This window comes from Diabrotica virgifera, chromosome 9 (genome assembly GCF_917563875.1).
Source record: "Diabrotica virgifera virgifera chromosome 9, PGI_DIABVI_V3a".
In the NCBI taxonomy this organism is placed as follows: domain Eukaryota; kingdom Metazoa; phylum Arthropoda; class Insecta; order Coleoptera; family Chrysomelidae; genus Diabrotica; species Diabrotica virgifera.
Window position 1 is genome coordinate 67,937,922 of NC_065451.1, and position 9,294 is coordinate 67,947,215.

At 30.3% G+C, this 9,294-nt stretch overlaps 2 long non-coding RNA genes across 2 annotated transcripts; both read right to left on the reverse strand.

Moving 5' to 3' along the window:
* Nucleotides 1-293: 293 nt before the first annotated feature.
* On the reverse strand, nucleotides 294-3,624 carry LOC126891799 (uncharacterized). The gene is made up of 2 exons (XR_007700574.1): nucleotides 2,785-3,624; nucleotides 294-611 (listed from the first exon to the last, which is right to left on the reverse strand). It is a non-coding gene; the product is annotated as an uncharacterized LOC126891799 (long non-coding RNA).
* A 5,248-nt stretch (nucleotides 3,625-8,872) lies between these two features.
* On the reverse strand, nucleotides 8,873-9,294 carry LOC126891855 (uncharacterized). Its single transcript, XR_007700596.1, has 2 exons — nucleotides 9,207-9,294; nucleotides 8,873-9,135 (listed from the first exon to the last, which is right to left on the reverse strand). It is a non-coding gene; the product is annotated as an uncharacterized LOC126891855 (long non-coding RNA).

Consider the following 9,294-nt stretch of genomic DNA (forward strand, 5'->3'; position numbering starts at 1 on the left):
ACAATTACGTTACGACTATTGCTGGTAAATGTACTTATTTGAAAACTAATTAATTCAAAATTCCTTCAATTTTTTGCCTATAAAAAATAATTTAGTCGGACATTAAATGTTGAAGGCACCACGGGTATTAACGATAATATCGCTTTCAGTCAACTTATATCCCTCAGGCCAAAGGCCCTCGGTATATACACCATTGACCTCAAGTGTTATTATCCTTATAATACCCTTGGTACCTTAACTATAATCTCACAATCAGCCCATAGAAGGTGTCAAACAAATAAAATATTTGGGAATCATACTTGATAATTTATTAACAATTAAACGATTACTTTATTGATTACAGTTAATTTATTTAATGGAAATTAAGGTAATAATAATAATAATGTTTATTCAAAAATAATCAAATATAAAATCTTCCTGAGACTAAAAACATATTTAAGTGTATAATTAATAAGAATTAACATAGGAAGCCACAAGGAAATAAATCTGCACATAGCTATAGCCCAAAGTAACTCCTGTTATTTATCCAAATCTTTACTAGTCAAACACATTTGTTTTGAAATTCCAGCAGTTTCTTCTTTTTATACCTTTTAAATATCTGGTGGTTGTTCCTAAAACAAAGACATAAATAAAAATTCTACATTGTGTACCATAAAAAATCATAAAAATGTGGAAAGTATCACAAGAATAAAGAAAAGTCCCAGATATAAAATTCACTATTAAAATAAAAATAGTAAATAATTATTTATATCTGACACTTTTCTTATTGGAACTTCTTTCTGGTAACATCCTTAATCTCTGACTTTTACAATTTATAAGACAAGAGATGATGAATAAAGAAAGGGAAAAGGACTCTGCAGTATATAGTTACATTCTGCTTTCATTAATCTAGAAAAAAGATCAGAAAGATAATTCAAAGTCCGAAATTGTAAAAGTCAAAAAGAGATTAAGGATGTACCAGAAAGGGGTTCCAATAAGAAAAGTTTCAGATTTAAATAATTATTTACTATTTTAATAGTGAATTTTGTATCTGGGACTTTTCTCTTTTCTTTAAGAGATATCGCTGAAGCATCCTAATAGTAGATAACTATTTTTGAAATTCCACTTAAATAGACAATTTGATTTCGTTTTGATTCAGAGGTGTGCAGGCAGCTCCACTGGGGACGCCGTAAGGCAGAAACAACTGTCTGGAGATTGTGTATCGCCTCTGGATCGAAAGGAAACATAAACTGTCTCTTCACTATCACAAGAGTATTTTAATATTTTTATTGAATAAAAGTAGTCAAAAAAAAAGGACTAGTTGGTGGAGCGAAGAGATAAAAATAGCTGTGAAAGAAAAGAAAGTACCATGGAGAGCTTATCTAGAAAATAACAGTTAATAAGCAAGGAAGCTTGTGAAAGAAAAAGTTAAAAAAGCTAAATTGGAACAGTGGGAGAGATTTGGAGAAAAGATGGAGCAAGAAAGTAGTAGGACAAACCAAAAATTGTTCTATTAAGGTCTGAAAAAATGAGAGGTAAATCAGGTAGTACTGTCGTGCAAATAAAAAAAAATAAAATGGAGAAACACTTACCCAACCACAAGATATAGTTAATAGATGGAGTAAATATTCCAAAGAGTTGAGTAATGAAATAACAATGGAAGAATTAACGGAAGCCATTGCAAAAATGAAAAATGGTAGTGGCAGGAATAGATAATATCAAAACACGATTGTTGAAATATATGGGGGAATCTGCATTACACTACTTACACAAATTACTGATAACAATTTGGAAACAGAAACGCATCCCAGAAGATTGGGCAACAGCAGTAATGGCTCTTCTGGTAAAGAAGGGAGGTAAAAAAGTAATGTTCAAATTATCGAGGTATTTTCATGCTAAGTGTACTGGCTAAGATTTATGAATGAACACTGGAGATGAGACTGAGAAAGAAAGTGGAACATCAACTAGACGATGCACAAAAAGGTTTCTGACCGGGCACAGTGTCCAAGATCATATCTTTACTATAAGACAATGGAAAAAGCCTTTGACAAGGTACCCGGACATCACATTTGGAAAGGGCTTGAACTGTTCGATGTTGGAGGAGAACTAATTGATGCAAGTCAAATTTATGTACTGGAACATTGTGCGAGCATTAAACTGTGAATCAAACAAATTTGCTAATACACAAGGAGTAAGGCAAGGTGGAGTTTTAAGCTCACTGCTATTCATTATATTATATATATATGAATGAACCAATAAAAAAATGCAGTAGAGTCCCGAAAATTAGATTTAGGTTACCATTGATTAAAAAGTATAACTCTGAGTAAATGTGTATCTGCAGATGACATTGCATTGATACCAAGTTCAGAGAAATCTTTACAAAGCAACCTAAATTTATAGACGAGAGAACTTGCAGACAAAGGAATGAAAATAAAATTAGCAAAGACTAAAACTTTACTTATTTCCAAGACACTGAGAGAAATCCATATAAACCTAGACGGAAATTTAGTAGAACATATGAATGATTTTGAATATTTATAAACTATAATAGACAAAAAATGCAAAAAAAATAGAACAACACAATTGCTAAAACATCACGATTATATCACTCCCTCACTACAGGTTTCATTAGCAAAAGAGAAATTAGTGAGAAGACAAAAGGGACAGTATATTATATACCTCCCTTCTCTGCTTCATGGAAGTGAAACATGGCTGGCTTTCCTAATAATTAAGCTTGAATTATCACATCTTTATTATTATTGTAGACATTTAAAATCCTTATTAATTGAATTACATTAAACTTACCACTTATAAAATGTTTACTTTTCATATTTTAATTTTAGTTCCCTTATATCTGTTCTTCTTGTGGCTTTTATCCATTGTCCCCGGCTTTGTTTGGATAATTCATTTAAATGTATTGCATGGGGAGCCTTGGGAACAGTACAAAATAAGACTTTTCCCTGTCTGCCCTACTCCCACAATTTACAACAATACAAGTTACATGTATAAGCTTCCCAAGAAAGAAAAACTGATAACTGCTATGGACTAATTCAGTTCTGTAGGCGATAAACTACTTTATATTTGATTTGCTGCACACAATTTCGCTGCACAATCGACAATAAAAACAAACAGGATATTCTTTACAAATGTAAATATTAGGATTAGGTTATGTTATGTTATGTGCCCCCAGTTAGGCCATATTCGGAAGTTCCTTGTCCAGGGTTGCCAACGACCGAACGTCGTTTTCTACTAGATTTAGGTATAAAATCTACTAAATTCTACTAGATGGAGGATAAAATCTACCAAAAATGCTACTAAATTATTTGCTCAAAAAATGACACTTGACAGCCAAAAAAGAAGAAGAAATGACATATGACAGCCCAAAAAAGAAGAAGAAATGACAGATGACAGCTAAAAAGAAGAAGAAATGACAGATGACAGGTTATTATATGTTAAAAACAACAAAAACCATGTTTATTTAAAATATAATAATTTTTATATTTACATAAACCACACATAAACAACATAATTGAAACTTCTAAAAAATAATTAAAAAAATGTTAAATACTTATTCTATAGAAAAGTATATCCTCTCTAGGAGAAAGTGGTGAAAACAAGAGAAACAAGTTGATTTAACTAATACCATTGATTAAGAACTACCTTTTTTTTTTAAATTCTAATACATTTTGTACATTTAATTTTTTTAACGTCACTTTCTTCTGCTTAACACAGTTTACTATCAAAAATTTTACTTCAAAATTAAGTTAGTTTAACGTTTTGAATTGTAAACTGATTTTAATATAAAATTATAGCTTATTTCCAGTAAAAATAGTGCATTACAGTTCATTTCTAACTCTCAATAAACCCCTATTGATAAAATGTTGCAAGTCTGCAAGCATTGGCAATTTCATCTGATTGCAGATATCACAAAAATATCCTCTCCAAGAAGAAATAGGTAAAAATAAGTTGTATTTAACTGAAAGGATAAGTAGTTATTAAAATGAAATAAAGTGTCTCTATCTATTATAATATGGGTAACATATTCATAAATACAAACAAGGAAATAATAATATTATATTATAAGTGTTGTATCGCATAAGTCATTTTTAGGGAGAATGTGACTTACACCGTTTGACTTCTGAGGCATCCATATGTAAACATGTAAAAGACAACTATAAGTTCTAGGCAAAAAATATCAAATCGTATATTTTGTACAAAATTCATTTACTTAAACAACATTTACTCAACTACTTAAAATATTTTCAATTTCCTCTAATTCTAAACCTACAATGGTATGTTTGCTGTCTTTTGTAACGTCTTTAAAGGTAGGTATATCGGAATTAAAATAACATTTGTATATATTTCTTTCTCCTTATGAACTTTTATTTACAATCAATTTCTTAAAAGTTTTAAGTAAGTTTGAATGAAATTTTAAGCAAGGAAGGAGGAGCATCCAATGATGCTTCGTCTTATAGGTTTATTTCACTGTTTTATTAAATCTTGTAGCCACGTTCGCTTGAGTCTTCTGTGTATTCGTCCATTGGTAGATATGTTTGATCAGTTCGTTGTCTTGGTTTCTTGTTCGACTTTCATGGTTGGTCACTTTACGCTGTATTTCATGTATTACGAAGGGAATATTCAGATCATTGTGAGATTACTGACATACCAGGGTGCGCCAGTAATTGGTCTAAAGACTTTTGATTGAAATCTCTGTATGGTTGTGATGTGTGTTAATTTAGCACAATCCCAGAGATGGATACCATACATCCTAATTGATTTCAACATGGCTTTGTATAGTAGTAATTTGTTATTTAATGACAATTTGGATATCCTACCAAGGAGCCAGTACATTTGTCTGAACTTGAGATCCAACTGCCTGCATTTCATTTGGAGGTGTTTGTTCCATGTTATCCTTTGGTTGATATGCAATCTAAGGTATTTAAGATGCAATGTAAATTAATTTGAATGCACAAATATCATTATTGAGACGAGACATTGTGGAAAAGTTTAGAATTTGTTAAAATGCTGGATTCAAAAGTAGGAGTTTAATACAACAGATATATAACATAAATGGTATTAACAATATAAACAGGTTAATACAATAAAACAAAGGTTTAAGTATTTATTTTTTAAATTTTAATACTTTATGCATTAGAATCTATAAAGTTTTGAACTAAGACCAAAAGTATTACACTTTCATTTGCATGCCATCAGCATTTGTTTATTTAAATGTGCTATAAAAAAAACACCATAAATCCAATTCCTTTACTTATTATTTTTTTGTCCTTTAAAACAATTTGTTTATTCATACATTTTTGCTAGCTGTGGAAGTTCTTTTAACGGAATGTGATATAGCATACTTTAAATGATACTTCAAATCAAACACCAATATCATGTACCTATGTATTTATAAATTTATTAACAAACTGCAGTCCAAGAAAAATAATATATTATCAACATTAGCCATTTACAGTAAAACCTCCGTTAACCAAAATAATTGGGGATATGCTGTTTTAAATAACAAGAATTTCAGTTAAAAATGACATTGTTTTTGTACTCTTCTTTTATCAGATTACATAGTATTGGAGAGATATAGCTACAAAACATCATTGTCAAAGGGAAACACAAAAGAAAATAGAAGAATTCTTTAAAAAATACTCTAAACATGTTCATTTTCCTTGATTTTATTGCTTTTTGATTAATTTCCTTTATATTGACAAAATTATTGAAACTGTGAGCCATTTCGGTTAAACGATGTTTTGGTTAAAAAGGTTTCGGTTAACGGAGGTTTTACTGTATTTGCCTTAAATGGCAACATTTTAAAACAAACAAACACACACTACACAAAAAGTTGCACTAGACTTTCTCCTGGTTAAAAATGTATAAATGTACTGCCACAGTTTGTTTGAATTAATAACCGCAGGCTTAGTTGCCAATATTTCAATGTTTTCTCTAAACAACTGCAATATTTGTAAAGCTGCTATTATTGGAACAAAAGGTATGTTGCATTGCATCTCAGTTCACATATTAATACGAAAAATCTCTTTAAAATACCAAACCTTCTTTCAATAACAATTGAAGCAATTTATGATTGATTAAAATGCACTTCAACTGCTGTCGAAGATTCTGCTATGGTGTCATTAATAGGTAGTTGAGAACTGGATATTCCCTAACAATACATTGTCCATAAATTCCCCATTTTATGTGCCCATAATCCATAATATGCAAAAGTATTTGACAACTCCTAAAATAGAGTACTTTTTCTAAATGCACTTCCATAATATTGTAGGATGAGTATTATGGGTTATCTTACTCTTTAAATGACAAAATACTAATTAAATTCAACGTTTTACTCTTTTTCATGATCTTTTTACTTTTTATATATATTACAGGTAACGTAACAAAAATGGAATTTTAGCACATTTTAGAGGTTATTTTTATAATTTTTTACAAAAATAAAAATATTTAATGTCATTGTCATTTGTCAAAATAAAAGATTCCTTTCTTACAACCAAAACCTAGTAAAATCTACTATATTTTCTACCAGATTCTAAAATCTACTAGATTTAAAATTTTCCCACTAAATCACAAGAAATTCTACTAGATCTAGTAGAAAATCTACTAAATTGGCAACCCTGTCCTTGTCCCTTTGCTTGATTGGCACACCGATAATTTTCGTTTAATACTAGGGAGTTTTTGTGCACACAAATACGTAAACGTAACCCATCTTTTTGACATATACGCTTGCGCATTAATGGTTAAACTCCCGTATCTCGATGCGTATTACCTAAAGTAGCGCTCTGATACGTACGTGAGAACGCATCCCTATCGAGACGAAAGTCACCGAATGCACACGAGGATCTTGCCCGATTGGCGATTACCAGATTACCTACCAATGGCTACCAAATGAACATGAACATTTCATCAGCGTACTACCCGTTTATAAATATTTAAGGTTATATTGGTAATTGGTTTAGTCTAATTGAGTAAAATTATTCTGTGTTTGTAATTGGAAATTGGAACTTCATAATAGATTTAAAATTTTATTGTTTTCAAGTTGTCTATTAATAAAGCAAAACAAACAAATCTTGTATTAATTTAAGAAATACTGTGATCACCACAATTAATAACTTGATAAATAAATGACCTAATTTCTGTAAAATTTTCAAATAAATATGAACAAACTATTTACATTATACTGGAATTCTGATGTAGGTACAATAATTTACAACTAAAAAGTAGGTATAAACAAAAATAAAAAAATTTTAACCTAAGGAAAAATAATATTTTTATATTTAAATAGAAGCAATAAAAACCATACAATTTCATCATTCATTTATCTTTTTTTACATTTGTATATTAATTGTATATTGTGTGAACATTGTTTTATTTTTTTAATGTCAACGGAATTTAAAAATTACTTTACGATTTGCTTTACGTTACGTTAAGGCAGTCACAAAAACTACCTATTTTAACGTTCATCCTCTACGACACGTTAGTGGCTTTACGTATACGGAGATGCGTACGTTACGTAGCAACAAAAACTCCCTATTATTGTCCGCTGTCATGAGCCGCTGTCACATCCGCTGTCATTTTACACTCAAATGTCCATAGAATTTCGTACACTTACACTCAAAAGTGTAACACTAAAAAACAAAGGAACAGACCTATTATGTCACACATGACAGAAGCTCGAAACAAATGAACAATCATTGAAAAACCCTATTGGCTCCGTGTGTCTCCCCTCTACTTACAGTCACATGACACGCTGTCAGATTTTGTAAGGACGTTTTAACATTGAGTCTTATGGGATTATTTTGTTAAACTTGAATATTTTATTTTGTAGTGATAATAACCGAATACAATTGTTAGAATTCATTAGTTATTAATTTATACTGTAATTTATAGTGCAACAAAAATATTTTCTTTTTCGTTAATAAAGATTTATTGACATAAACTGCGATAGTGAGGTTATGTATACAAAATCAAACTGATAATCAATATTGGAAAGTGAAGAATTTATATCAGATTAAGTGCGTTTTTATTTTCTGTTTATATTAATACATAGTATCACTAGCGTGACACGGCATTTTTTTTAAATATCTCATTTAAACATACACAAAGCGTCCTTATAAAATTTCAAAAAACCGCCACCATGAGCAGGTCGGTCGATTATGCTTTGACACTTTGTTAACGCTCGGAGCGAATTGCCCGATTACTGAAATGATCATCACGGTTCTTGTTGGAACAGTGTGAAGGACGATCCGATGACAATCATATTTTTGTTGGAACGGATTTTGTTTACTGCGCAGGAGCGTTAAGTTGGATTTATAGTTTGACGTAGCGTAGACGTAGACGCAACGGAGACGTAAGAAACGGACTGGAGACGTAAGAAAATATTATGTCAATAGGGAGTTTTTGTGCACACAAATACGTAAACGTAACCCAAGGTTAATAGATTAGGGCGTAGGTTGTCTCATAACTGTAGACCAATCAAAGGCTGGCTTTTTAAAGGCGGGAATACGTCATCCGTACGACAATTTTAAAATTGTCATAAGAGTCAATGCTAATAAAAGGTTCAAAAACTTAGGTTTTGCAATATATTTTGAGATTTTCTTGGGTATAGGTATATTAAGTGGTTCTTATATTGGTAATTATATCAATTTTTCCCTTAAAAATCAATAGTGTGCTAACAAAAAACTAGAATTTATTTAACACTTATTATGTGTGTTTTAAATGGAGAAAACAATTTAATTAGCACAAAAATCCAAAAAAATAGAAGAAAAAGTTTAAAATCAAAAATACTAATATGTAGGTACTTACTTATTATGTTTTTCGTGGAATGTGCAGCACTTTTATCATTTTTGGTGGTATGCAACAACAAAAGAACGAATAATATAAATAATTTATTATTAGGTTAAAATATAAAAAAGACGTAACATAATATTAACATATTCAGACACGAGGAAATGTTTGCTACCTATTTTCTTATGTTTAGAGGCCCATTTATCTTGTAATATTTTATTATCCATTATTGTTTGATAATGTTAAGGTATTTGGGAAATGTCCCAAAAACATTATTTTGTTTCCATCTGGTTCAGGAATTTTGGAGTTGCTTTTACATATAGCTATGCTACAAATGTTACCACCACTCATCTAAAAAATGTTTTACTATTATAACATACAAAACTACATATTATGTGTAATATTATAATTTTTAAACTAACTTTACACGGTTACGAAAACACACTTCACAAGTCATTACTGCCTTTGTATAGGACCCAAATAAGTAATTATAGTAATATTGTCCTTATA